This window comes from Falco naumanni, chromosome Z (genome assembly GCF_017639655.2).
Source record: "Falco naumanni isolate bFalNau1 chromosome Z, bFalNau1.pat, whole genome shotgun sequence".
Taxonomy (NCBI): Eukaryota; Metazoa; Chordata; class Aves; order Falconiformes; family Falconidae; genus Falco; species Falco naumanni.
Window position 1 is genome coordinate 32948015 of NC_054080.1, and position 13403 is coordinate 32961417.

General features: G+C 41.0%; 1 protein-coding gene across 1 annotated transcript in view; it reads right to left on the reverse strand.

Annotated features, from left to right (window-relative positions):
- NRG1 (neuregulin 1) overlaps positions 1 to 8553 on the reverse strand; it is a 306437-nt gene extending 297884 nt beyond the window's left edge. Inside the window, exon 1 of the mRNA XM_040580771.1 lies at positions 8488 to 8553. The gene's annotated coding sequence lies outside the window, so the exon portion shown is untranslated. The remainder of the gene's footprint in view (positions 1 to 8487) is intronic.
- Positions 8554 to 13403: the final 4850 nt, after the last annotated feature.

A 13403-nucleotide genomic window follows, 5' to 3' on the forward strand; every position in this document is an offset into this window, starting at 1 on the left:
CAACTGGGCTTTACAGAAGCAAGGACTCACTCCTACAGGCAGCCAGCAGCCCACAACACTTAGCTATGCATGAATAAAGGGAGCCAGGGAAAAGAAAGGGAGGGAGAGGTGTTTCTCTCCCTGAGCTACAATTCATACCTATATAAAAAGTTCCAGAACATGTCCCATTTTATTTCATGAAATACAACCTGCTGCTTTATGAGCTGTTACATTCAATAGCTTGCTTGCTTTCCTCTTGTGCTCACACTGCCTGCTGGCCCCTGACTATTTGCTATTTGGACAACTTCTGGATGCTCTTAGTGCATCTCACAACTTTTTTGAATTTTTCTGCTCTTTTTGAAAGATGTTTTGCACCTTTCAGCTGGGTAAGCTAGAGTTAAAAATTACTGTATCTAAGCAGGAGATCAGCTGCTGGCTTGCAAGCAGTTAGATTGTCACCTCAGCCACACTGTTCTCCTGGCTTTTCTCAAACCTGATCCTTTGGAAACTGTCACATCCAAGTTATGTTTAATCAGACCGTACCTGCCTAGTGCAAAAGAAGAAAAAGAGCTGCAGCAGCCACAACAGAAAGAGCCTGTAAACTATGGTGTCTTCTGACCTTTCAAAGTTCTTCTTCCTCATACAAGTACGAACTTGATGTGAAAATGCTACAGCATGAGCAGAGGTCTCCTTTTTTTGAATTCTTCCTTTACAAAACTGTGAAGAGTTGTAGAGGATACTTTGGACTGAGGTGACATAATTATAATGTTTAATTATTTCAGAGCTGAGGAATACTGCACAGAAATTATGTTTGTATCATAAAAAGAAAGCGTAATTTTATAATTCAGGACAATGATGTGGTGAAAACATTGCATTTTTAAAAACAAAAACGTAACCATAAATGACTTGGCCATTCCAAACAAGAAAAGTAGTTTGGGGTTGGACTAGATGATCTTTACAGGTCCCTTGCAACCCAAAGCATTCTATAAAACTACCCTTGTTGGATATACTGAGCAATTTTAAATTCCTGCTCTAGTGCTCCCAGGACAAGTACTTCTGTAAAGATTTCACCAGATGCTTACTGATGATGTTGGGATTTCATAAGATGTGAACATCACTCAGAGGACATGACACAAGTTCTCATAAATTACTTGCATAAATAGTGCATAACCATTTAAACTTTTGCAGTTCAACCAGTAAAATACTTCATACGAACCTAATTACTGTGGAATGGGCACAGTTATTACATGCTGAGCTGTAATACTGACATAAACTAAAAAAACACCTAAATAAGAGGTATTTGAAATGTACTTCTTAACTCATTAAGTTGCAACAATTCCTTTGTAATTTCTAGATAAGGAGAAGTCAGAGTGCTGAGGAATTCCGATGTCAAATTGCTGCATACTAGCTTTTTCTTGCTGACTGCTGGGATGAACTCTCCAGATATAAAGTCGTTCTGCACACTGAGACCAGAGAAGAAATAAGTGCCTGTAACAGCAGTTTGAGGTACTGTTGAAGGCAATGAAAAGGGAGACCTTAGAGCTGGCCAGAAGTATACAAGGTCTTAGGAAGATATGCAGGCAGCAAAACATGGCCCAAACTTTTGGCACTTTTGCATGAGGCATCATTCTCCCTTTTCAGTTCCTCTGCAAGTAGTGGCTACCAGGTGTCCACACAAGGCACTCAATGTCACATGCCTTTTAATTTGTAAGACATGCTTGTTACTCCACTAAATGACTACTAACTTACTCTCTCATCCTTGGTTTTGCTGTTCACAATGAAGATGTCTATGAACAGGGACTGTTTGGGTTTGCCATGTGAAAGGTAGATGTGAAGTGACCAGCACCATTACTCCTGGCTCTTGCTCTTTCCCATATAAACCCCTTTGCATTTCTTCCCCTGTGAGTCATGGAAGGAGAGAAAGCAGCATTTTCCCTCATGTCCACCAATTTCTTTGCTGAGGAGAAAGTCTGTTGCATAATGTGCCCTAGCAGACCTGGACATAGATGCTTTATTTGCAGCCCTGAGGATCCTTCAAGCAAACCTACCTGTCGATTCCCACAGCTTGCGTTTTCACAGTACATTGTTAATAAACTTGCACACTTCTGTTATGACAGTACTGAACAGTTCCAACTTTATCTTGATCACTGACTTCATGCTAGGCTAAGAGTTAAACCTACTCACCTGTTTCCTCAGCACCGTTATTTATGGCAATATTAAGGCTCCAAGCACACCTAGCTCAACATGGTTCTCCTACAAATTGCATTAAAAAGTCAGGTTTCCTGAGTCACTGTGAATCGGTATGATCAAAATATATTACTCATCAGCAACTGGACACTTGAAGGGCTTAACTCAGCTAAAACAAGGATGAAGGAGTTCAAAAAACGAAGCTAGACCAAGTGATAGCCTGAATAGAGAATCAGAGAATTGTTTAGGTTGGAAAAGACCATTAAGATTATCAAGTCCAGCCATTAACCTAATATGACCCAAGGTCTTCCAAATCTTATGTCTCAGAGTGATCAGTCCTAGGTATTTCTCAGGTAATTTTCTGCTTACTGCAGGTTGGCTGTCTGTTAGATATCTCATCCTGATACAGAATAGAATAACACCAGAAGAACAGCATCTAATAATCTTCCCAGAATTTTCATCATAATTAATAATCATCTGTCTAGGTATTCTTGTAATTCATACAATTTGCTAATGCTACTTTGAATTTAACTAAACCCTTCAAAATCTTTCAATAGTAGTGGATTCTACAGTCTAATTGCATGTTGTGAAACTGCTATCTTTAATTTCTACCACTGCCTATGAATTCTTCTATTTTAAGGTAAAAATGTCTATTTCTCCAAGTTTAGTTTACTCCATTTTGTATTTTCTACTATGCCCTGTTTGTCCTGGTCACAAAAGAAGCAGCCAGATGCAAAACTACTGACTTAAAAACTACAATAATCTGGTTTCTGCACAAAGCTGGAAAAGCCAAAGGGTGCTTTAACTTGATCTAAACAACAGGTGCTTTTGTAAACCTCTGCGGTTTATGCTGTTTTGCTACATCCCAGCCAGTTCCTGAGCATTCATACTCTGCATGGTTAACTGCCTGCTGAGGACCAATTTTTCCCTGACTGAACACCTGAATGAAATCACTGGATAATGCTCACTTATACTGGCTGAAGACCTGATTTATAGCATTTTATCTCCATGAGCTTTTCACAAAATTCAGGTGAAGGCAAATTCTCCTTCTGTCTTCATTGCTTTTCACACCCTGCTCTCGAATCTAACCCTTTATTTTAGTTTAGCTAAATTCTGAGTGAGAGTGTCCCTATCAGTCTCTAATTCTGTGTAATAAATGCAGTTCAAAAATTAATTCAGATACTATTGACCTAGTGTCCTCATGTAAACAGGCTTCAGAATATCTATGAAATACATCTGTGAAATACAAGCTATAATATGTAAAAAACAACAACAAGAAAAAGCAATTGTTGCATGTTTTTGTCTTTTAAATTCATCACCTGGAGGCAGTCACTAAAAAAATATTATCCCACAACCCTGAATATTTCACAGCTTTAACACCTTGATTTAAAGACCAACTTCTGCTTTTTCTGAACCTCATGAGTGCCCCTTCCCTGTACCCCCATCCTGAGCAACAGACACAGACTTCTTGCTGGGGCTCACCCTACACTGGCATTGACACTGCTGAGACTCTCCTGACATGCCAGTCTCCCACTGAGCACTGGCATGTGCTCTTGTCTGATTTCTGCCATCACCTCTTCCTGTCCCCCTCACGTGGAAAAGCAAACTTTTTTCTGTGTTGTTTTAGTTTTGTAGATGGGGACCCTGAGGGCCATAACCTGGCGCTGGCATGCGTTATCATCTCAGAAGGAGGTCAACAACATTATGCCCCTGTCCTGTCACAAATTCACTCCCAAGTTGTTCAGGTTCATAAAATCCTATGTGCATGAGGAGCTGATAACTGCAAACAAGTGGTGTCCAGCTATCCCACCATCCTTAAAAGTTGCTCCACATGACGACAGACAGACCCTCTCTCTCCATGGTTGCTGGTTTTCTGCTTCTTGCAGATCTCAGCACCAAAATTTGTGCCGAAGTGACATTTCTGTAGCAGCTCCTATTAACTGGAACAAAACCAATCATTTGAAATTGGCAGCTGTGATGGAATTAAATGCTTCCACAGAAGACACTGCACAATTATTTCTGGCTAATGTTAAAATTGTGGGCAGGATGCTCCTGTGGAAGATTTTCCATCCAATTTGTATTGTGACAGACGTGATTAGGATGCTGACAAAATCCAGGCATCACGGTGTGTATGTCAGAGCATAGAAAGGATAAGGATTTAACTTTTGTAATAACAAAGTCAACTGGCAGCAGTGCTGTTAGTGATATAGATTCGCTTTCTGAATGTTCTCTATGAACTCTGCCAGCAGAACTGGTGGCCATCAGCAGACTGCAGAAACAATTTGGAATGTCTCAGGGAGTCAGCTAGTTTGCTTTTCAATGAATGGCCACTAAAAAAAAACTAGTAATATCATAGATAGCAAGAAAAAACAGAAAACATTTTACATTCAATTATAATCATTAATCTTGCTGACATTATACTTATCCCCAAACCCACTAAAATGAATAGCAGCCACACAAGCAGTCTCAGTGGATTCTGAAAAGGAATTTTAAGAACTAAAATGCAACAGCCAAGAAACCTAGAATGTAGCACGATAGCTTGAAATTTCTTGCTTCTGTTTCAGATACGAACAGTGACAAATGTGTCAGAAAATCAGTCTGGTTTTGACATCTGTGTCAGTTGGTATTACCTCCTCCTACAGACCCTGCCTCAGGTAATACTTAGGAGCTCAGTATGCACAGCAGAAATTTATAATGAGCTCTCAGTTCTGATTTTCATCACTACATAAAAGACAAAGAAGACATTCAGAACTAAAAATCTCGTGTCCCTCAAAACCAAATGGGAGCTTAGGGTTTGAAAACACACAATTAAAGAGCAATGGATGTGATACCACAACTCATTACAGTAATGCAACAGTACTTTATTCCCACTGAAAGAGCCCAGAACTTTACCACAATGTCACATCAGAGTCACTGGCATTTAGCCCTTGGAGAATATCTACTTCCTTTCTAAACCCTGGTGCAAATTTAGCTGGATTGACAGCCCCAGGACCTGACCCATTCAATTTAGCTACACAACAGGAACAATGCTGTCAGAGTGAGATGCCTCTAGCTCTGATCCCCAGGACATCTGTGAAAGGACAGCTTTGTTCTTCTGTCCTTGAGAAAGTTCACTCAGTCTCAGTCTTACGGGGAGCAAGATGTCTTTCCCTGTTTAAGATTGCCAGCTCAGCTTCCAGCCCTTTTTTCCTAAAATCTAGCTACTTTGTGTATATAGCAGGCTTCATTTTAATTTGATACACAAAATTCCATCACGTTTTTCTCCTGTCCACTGCAGACTACCAGAAAACGGCATTTACCTAGTGGTTTTGGAAGAGACAGCTTATTTCCAAAGTTGAAGGAGACATCTTATTTCCAAAGAGGGAGGATATTTTCAGCAACTTAGGTGCTAGACCAAGTATCAAGCTATATGTACCTCAATACACAGGACCTTGCCACTGATTTTACCACAGATAATAGAATTAAAAGATGATGTTGTCAGGAAGAGCCCTCTGGAGGTTATGGAGTCCAATCCCTGCTCAAATCATGACTTCCAGGTTCAATCAGCTTGCTCCAAGCTTTGTTCAGTGAAGTTTTGAGTATGTCCAAGAATGGGGATTGTAAAACCTCTCTCAGCCCCTATTCCAGTACTGCCCCACACTCAGAGGGACATTTCTACATAGTTACAGGGCTTAGATCCCTTCCTTTTTCTCACCCTTTAATCTGTCCACCTAGATAATCTCCTCCTATTTGTACAAGGCTTTGTCATTCAGAGGACACCATCTTTAATAACAATAAGAACAACAACAATAATTATAGTAATGCAGTCCTAACAACATTTTGAGATGCTGTTGGGAATCTCCAAGGATTGCATGACTACAATAATTTCAACATTAAACTGTGGAGGTCTGGTTTCTGACCAGGAGAGGGGAAGAGGCTACATACAAATGGATGCGGCAGGAGAGAGGAAGACGTGTTGGATGAACATTATGAATAGCCTTGCCCAATAGCTTACCTGCTTGATATTACTATGCTGTTGCTTTTCTTGCCTGAATTTTCCCATGAAAAAACATAGTGTAACCTCAAACTGTTCTTCCTAGATAGGAAGCACAGCGGACATTAACAAAATCAATCAAGGTTCAAAGCAGGGTTTGAGATCTAATCATAATCCATCTTGAATTTTGATTAACTGCTCTAACAACTTGAAGAAGAAAAGAAAAAAAGGCAAAAATAGAGTGCTGCTCTAGACAAATACAGGATTGATGACTAGGTGAGCTAAAAGAAAGATATTATATTGTATTGTATTTCACAGAGGTAAGACCCTCGAAAGCGCTTTGCAGCACATCCTCTCCCAAACCATGGGGCTGTACATGTCTGAGGCTTTTGCTTTTTTCTGTTGCTGTATTTCTTTTCCTCTAGGACCTGGTAAGACATAAGCCCTGTGTTGCAGTTCAGATCCACTCATTGACTGCTAAAGGTATCCTATCACAAACCAAACATCAGCCTGAATTCCCCTGGTGTTCAGCTTCCTATCTTTGAGAGATTTCAAAATGTTTTAAAATCACTTAAACCTGGCACAAATAGAGTCCTAGGTCCCTCAACTGCATGTGGCAATTTCACAGTAAGTCTTCTTGTTGATCTCAAGGCCCATATCAACATGCTTACTGACACACAGAAGTGCTCACGGGATCGATACAGCTGCTAAACAGCTGGTTTGATGAACTGCCCCGGATAGCAACTCTTCCAAGCAACAGTTTACAGAAGAGATCATGAGACTGCACAAACTGTGGGACTTAAGCAAACCATCAGAAAATTAAAAGGGGGAAGAAATACAGTATGACTTTCTCAAGCATTTGAGGCAAAGAAGTATGGTAAGAATAAACAACCAATTCTTTGCTTGAGTCACAGACCAGTGAGACATTGGTCTGTGCTGTAGATTTTCCATTGTTCACTGTGCAGCACAAAATCAGATTATAGCATTGTATGTGATAACATTATTACAGTTACATTTACAGTTTGTGAGCATGATTTTAACAAATATATTCAATTATATTAATTAAAACCTGCATCTTCATATATATACCAAAGATACAGTGTTTAATAGACACGTGGAAAATATTAAACTATGCTGAGACCAATGCAGCTAGAAAAAACAGAATTAATCCAATCACAGTGCACTGCTTCATATTACATGAGTGAGGTGCTACAAATCATACAGCTCTGGTGGTCAGTCTTCAGTAAGTGGCAGACAGAATCTGCTTGCTCAGCTCCTGCCAGAGGGTATCATTTGTCCTACTGTCTTTGAAGTGGAGGGTGAATGGAGACTTTTTCCAGATCTCAGGCCAGACACTTTAGCTAAGAAAACAGCTCACTGAGACACTTTCAGCCCTCAAACTGCTGTTCCAGAGACCCAGAAGTGCTTTCTCTGGGTCTTTTCACTGCCATCTCTTTTCCCTTCTGATATCCTCTGTTTGCTGTCACCTCTTTGCAACTCCTCCAGCTCACTCACTTGCCTACTTCTCCTTTAAACCACTCTCTCCTTCCTCAGCTACCTTCTCTGTAATGCTGGGCCAAAGCTTGTTGGTCCCAGGAGAGTCAGCAAGAGGAAAATGTAGGGCAGGAGTACCTTTTAGGACCACTGAGGAGCAGGTATAATTTTTAATTTGCTCTGTGTAATGAATTTCCCTCCCCCCCCTCCTACAACCCCATAAAAAGTCTCTCTCCCCAACACACTTATTGGAGGAAGTGGTCACTGGGGACTGGGACCACGAGTGTTGGATAACACTGTGTGCATGCATAGTGAGAAAGAGATTTTTATTCCTTGATCTTATTATACAAGAGCAAGGACTCATCTTCCCCCTCCAGGTGCTCAGGGAGCACCAGAGAATCTAAGTGATAGCAGCTAAATTACCCCAAAACTGAAAGCAAGGTCTCTTCACCTGTCCTAGAACCCAAATCTGAAACTGGCAGCTCTTCTCCCAAGCTGGGAAAGTAACAATTCAATTAAGAGACTTTTCTGTGCATGGCTTCCAACCTCTTCTTCTCTAGTCAGCTGAAGTATCTTAAGTATCTCCTTCCTTGGAAGCCAGTTTTTTCTGAACAGCATGCAGCTCCAGAAGCCTGTTTGGCTGGTAAAATGCCCTGGCACTGGCCCTCACACATCAGGATCTAATGCTTTTAGTGAGGCATCAAAAACTTGCAGGGTGCTCCAACCAGAGGGGGCTAGGCATGACAAATCTACCTTCACCCTCTTCTAGAAGTCCTCTGCAGAGTTCTTGCGTGTTTTACATGCACATAAAACAATACCATATCAAGGAGTTTCCCAATTGCAAATTGACTCACTGTTGGAACTGTTGTTGATGTCCGTCTGTGTTGGTGCCAGGCTGTATTGAATTGGCCCTTCAGAGGTGGCCCTTCCTGACAGTAAACAGGAGAAGAGAAGGGAGGAAGGGAAGGGGAAAAGAAAGGGAAGAAAAGGGAATATTTAGATAAGTTAACTGAACAGATATGCAGACACCCTCCACATTGTTGTATCTTTTAACACAACTTTTTCCTGTAAATACCTTCCCCCTTCAACACACACACACTCACATGCATACAAACACATCTCCCAGCAGAAATCTGGAGAAGTTGGTTGCCTTGAGTCTTGCCAAGGAGTCTCGTTTCTTTGCCTGTGTGTTAGCCCACTGGAAATGCCTTGTACTGGGGTCATTAAAGAAGACAGAGGGTGCACAAGCTGCAGAACTAGTGATGCCATCACAACAGGTATGTGCAGGACTCCACTGGCAGATAAGATCCTTGAAGATCAGGCTGTCAAGCCTGACCTGAGTTAATCTTTCAGCATTTCTTTAAGGACAGATGCATATGATAGGACCCGAATGTTAAACATAAGCATAACAACCCAGTTGTCCTGTTTATTAACAGACATCAGATGCAGCAGAAAAAATAGCTAGGTAGCACTTCTCATTATGAAAAACTTTTCCCTCAGAAAAGTGTGATCAGGATCCTCTTTGATATTAAGGGTATGTTTGACTCGGGTCAGCAAAACCTGTGTTATTAACCTGACATGTCTCCTTAGCAAACTGCACTTGTGAATTTGCTGTGGAGGGAATAGTCTCTGCAGCAGAGGTGCAAAGGTACAGGCATCAGACTGCTCTGATGTTTTTTGTTCCAGACATCCTGCTCTGTAAATAAGGCACCAGACACGGAGTGACAGCATCTAAGCCTGAAAGCACTTAAGTCCACGTATTTTAACAGTTGAGGTCATGCTCACTACATTTCCAGTCTAGTTCACTTTTTGGTCTTACCGCCTTCTTATTTGCATAATGTCTCGGTCTCAAAGTAAGCTCAAATGACTTCCCTTTACCTACAGTGTTGATGGAGGACACTCAGGTACGTCCTGTACTGTGAACAACCCGGGGAATCTGAAAGGTTCATGGAGCTTTCAACAAAAATAGTTTCTGTCCTGCTGCTGCAATGAAACAATGAATCCATGAGCACCATGGGTACGTGGCCATGTAAACAGCAGGAGATTTTACCAGTGAGGAGCAAAGGAGCCTGGCATCAGTCCTTTTGTCCAAAGTCTCAGCCTGACTACTAATGCAACAGTGAGTGAGACTAAATATCATTCTACAAATAAGCTTTCTCTTTACTGAGCTCTTTTTTCTCTTTAAACAATCTTCCTTCCTGACTTGTGCTCACAGAATCTGACTGGGCCAAACATACTATTTAATAATAAAGATGGATGATAAAATATCATTCGCATTAGCTATAGGATTTTTCAGAGACATGCACAATTAATTCTTCAGTTGAGAAAGCAGTGAAATGCACACATGAGCATTGCACCATCTAGAAATGCTCATGTTATTAACTGAAGAGCAGTTAATGCTAATTTATTGCTGACAGATGCTTTCACCCATTCATAGGAATGCAGAAGAATACCACTGAAGTAATACACTTTGTATTAATTGTAAGTGCAAAGGCTGAGGAGAAGTTTCACTTTTATAGTCTCTACCTTGCAGCAGAATCAGCTAAAGTAAGATGTAGGGCTACCGTTCCAAACCCTGACAGAGTACAAAGTTTTAAGGTACTGCCCTTGAGTTATTTTGGCTGAAGAATCCAGTCTCTTCAAGGCTTTTGTATGTTTATTTGTACTTACATCTCCTTGCAACAACTTTTCACTAAAAATCAGCAGTAGTCCAAGCACTTTCAGACTCTTTAGAATTACCTAAGAGAACAGGTAATTTTGTCATGAGTGCTCGTTCTCTTGCTGTTTCACATATAACAGAAGCACAGAGATTTTCCCACTGAGAGGGAAGTGAGGTGAATGATGCATTGGCCTATTGTTTTTTTTGAAGGCTGCACTATATTCAGAACTACTCTTTATTTAGTGCTATTTTCTTTGCTTTTCCAAAACAGCCTCCTCAAATCTACTAAAAAGCATCATGCTACTTTCCTAGGCTTTCACTTGCTTCCTGATTATCAAGAAACCACTTCTATCTAAGGCATGATTTATAAAGATTTTCCAGCCTCTATTCATGCTATTCCTCACTTTTGTTTGCACAATAGCTTTGCTTTCTCTAATTGCATATTGGTTTAGTACTCATCCATCACAATTTATTTTCCATATCCTTTGCCTGCATTGCCTTTGCTTCCTTACTGAGGTTATTTTAACTGTCCAACATTTTTTAACAAGTCACTACTGCTTTTATTACGTCTTTATTTTTTGAAACTTTTCTTTACATGTCAAACCTGAAACATCTCAAATGCAAGGCTTGCAGAAGCCTCTTTGTCCAAATGTAGGGTTAACACATTTTGCCACCCTATCTTTCTGTGCATATCTTGGAGGATTGCATCTTCAAAGGGAGAAATAAGAAACCAGGTGTTTTTTAAGGCGTAAACACATACCCTATCTTTTCAGTGCTTCTGGAAAATACTTACTTCTAGTCAATTGCCTGCTCTTTTGAGTTTGTAAATCTTTTTGTCTTTCTTTGGGGGAAACTACAAACTATTTCACAAGCACTGAAGCAATACTACATACTAAAGCATTTTTGTGGGCCTACAAAAACACTTTCAATTAAAATTGGATTTATAATTTTGGCAATTTCCACTACTACCTTTCTTTTAACATTTGTCTTATTTACAGCTTCAGTTCCTTGGAATAAATGAAAATCAGAGAGCCACAGCTCAATATAAACAATGAAAAATTCAGATGAAAAAGAACAGTAGCTTTTGTGGTTGTGCATAAAAACCTGAAAATTTGATCCCTTCCTGCTCAAAATCCAAAATATTAAAGCCATTAAACTTATATTTCTTTATGATAGGTAATGATTTTCAAGGTAGGGTTAAGAAGGCAGGGTTAAAAGGCACCTTACTGCTGTCTTCAGCAGCCTCATGAGAGGGGAGAGCAAAGATGGAGACAGACTCTTCCCAGAGATGCACAGAGAAAGGGTGAAAGGCGGCAGGCACAAGATGCAAGACAGGGCACTCCCATGAGATCTGAGGAATAATTTTTTTCCCCAAAGAGGAAGGTCCCTATTACAGCAAGGTCTCAGGGATATCATGGGTTCTCCATTCTTGGAGCTATTCAAAATGTAAGTGCTCATAGTGTGGACCAACCTGATCTAGTTGGATTAGTGTTGAGGAGAGGGAAGCAGAAGCAACCTCCAGAGGTCCTTCCAACCTGCATAATTTTGTCATTTGTGAAACAGGCATTTAGTAATCCTAAATTTCAGAATTTACACCTCACACATTTGAGAGAGTAATTGCTAACAGGTGCTGTGGTGCCTTCAAGAGAGATACTTCCCTCTGGCTAATAAAAACCCCAACAAACTATTGGTCATCCATTACCTTCTCTTCATGTAAAGTGACCTCTGTAATTCAGCCAGAGGTAGCTGGAGTGAATAGTGTGTGCAGAATACCAACCTGATAACATTCTATGGTGGAATGACTGGCTGAGTAGGCAAAAGAGGTGAATGTTGTCTACCTTGACCTCAGCAAGGCTTTTGACACTGTCTCCAGCAACATTTTTACAAGTAAGCTCAGGCAGTGTGGGTTGAGTGGTGGACAGTGAGGTGGATTGGGAACTGGCTGAATGGCAGAGCTCAGAGGGTTGGGACCCGTGGTGCAGAGTCCAGCTGGGGGCCTGTAGCTTGCGGTGTTCCCCAGGGGTCAGTGCTGGGTCCGGTTTGGCTCACCTTACTCATCAGTGACCTGGATGAAGGGACCGAGTGTACCCTCAGCAAGTTTGCTGGTGGTGTCTCCTTTGGAGACATTAAAAACCTGTCTGGACATGACAGTGTGCAACCTGCTTTAGGTGAACCTGCTTTAGCAGAGGGTTGGACAAGATCCCTTCCAACCCTGACCATTCTGTGAAATTCTGTGAAACGCAAGATAGAATCACAGAGGAATCAAAGCAGCAGAAAAGATGCTGTGTTGGCAGACAAATGCCAAGAAAAAGGACATATACAGATATTGTAGTCCCTAAAAACTCTTTCAGGAAACAGCCTTCTAGCTGAGAAACAAAGAAGCACTTCTTAAATTTTAAAAAGACAGAAGCACAGTTTGCACAGTCCTAGATAAGTGTTAATCTGGCCTCTGAAAATCAGCAAATTGCTGGGTACTCTGGAAATATACATCCGGCATATGAAAGCTTCCTCAGCCCTCTTTGACAACAGGCCAGAATTCGGTGCTTTAACTTAAGCCTCACAAATTCATACCATGGTCAAGAAACTGCAGTCAAGGAAATAACCTGTTGCAAGCAGCAAGAAGTTCCCTTCAGAGCACAAACAAAGCCCCACGGGAACAAACACCACCAGCTGATTTCTTCTTTAAGAAGAAAGTTTTCTCTTTTTTTTCTGCACGTCAGATGAAAGCAAATGATTCTCAACAATTGTCCCAGCATTCCCAATGGAGTGATGCACCTGTGTCTGAGAAGAGACAGTGACACCCAATACTCAACGCCCATAGTGGGGGGCGTTTCACTGGCGGGTTGGAGAAGCAAACCCCTCCACCACACTACAGCTTCACGGGCAAGGAGCCTTCAGCATTAACAACTCCAGCCATCTCCAGCCAGAAGGGCTGGTGCTGCAACCTCAGCTCTTCCTTTGAAGTCTTGGTAAGCAACAGGCATGAAAGCCCTTCTAAAGTGCGTTGGTTATGGGTTGGTTGATTTTTAGTGTCTGATATTTGTCTGAAGGGCCAGAATATGCTCTCAAATTAGAAAGCACAGTCCTGATGTTTCAGGAAAACACTATTAT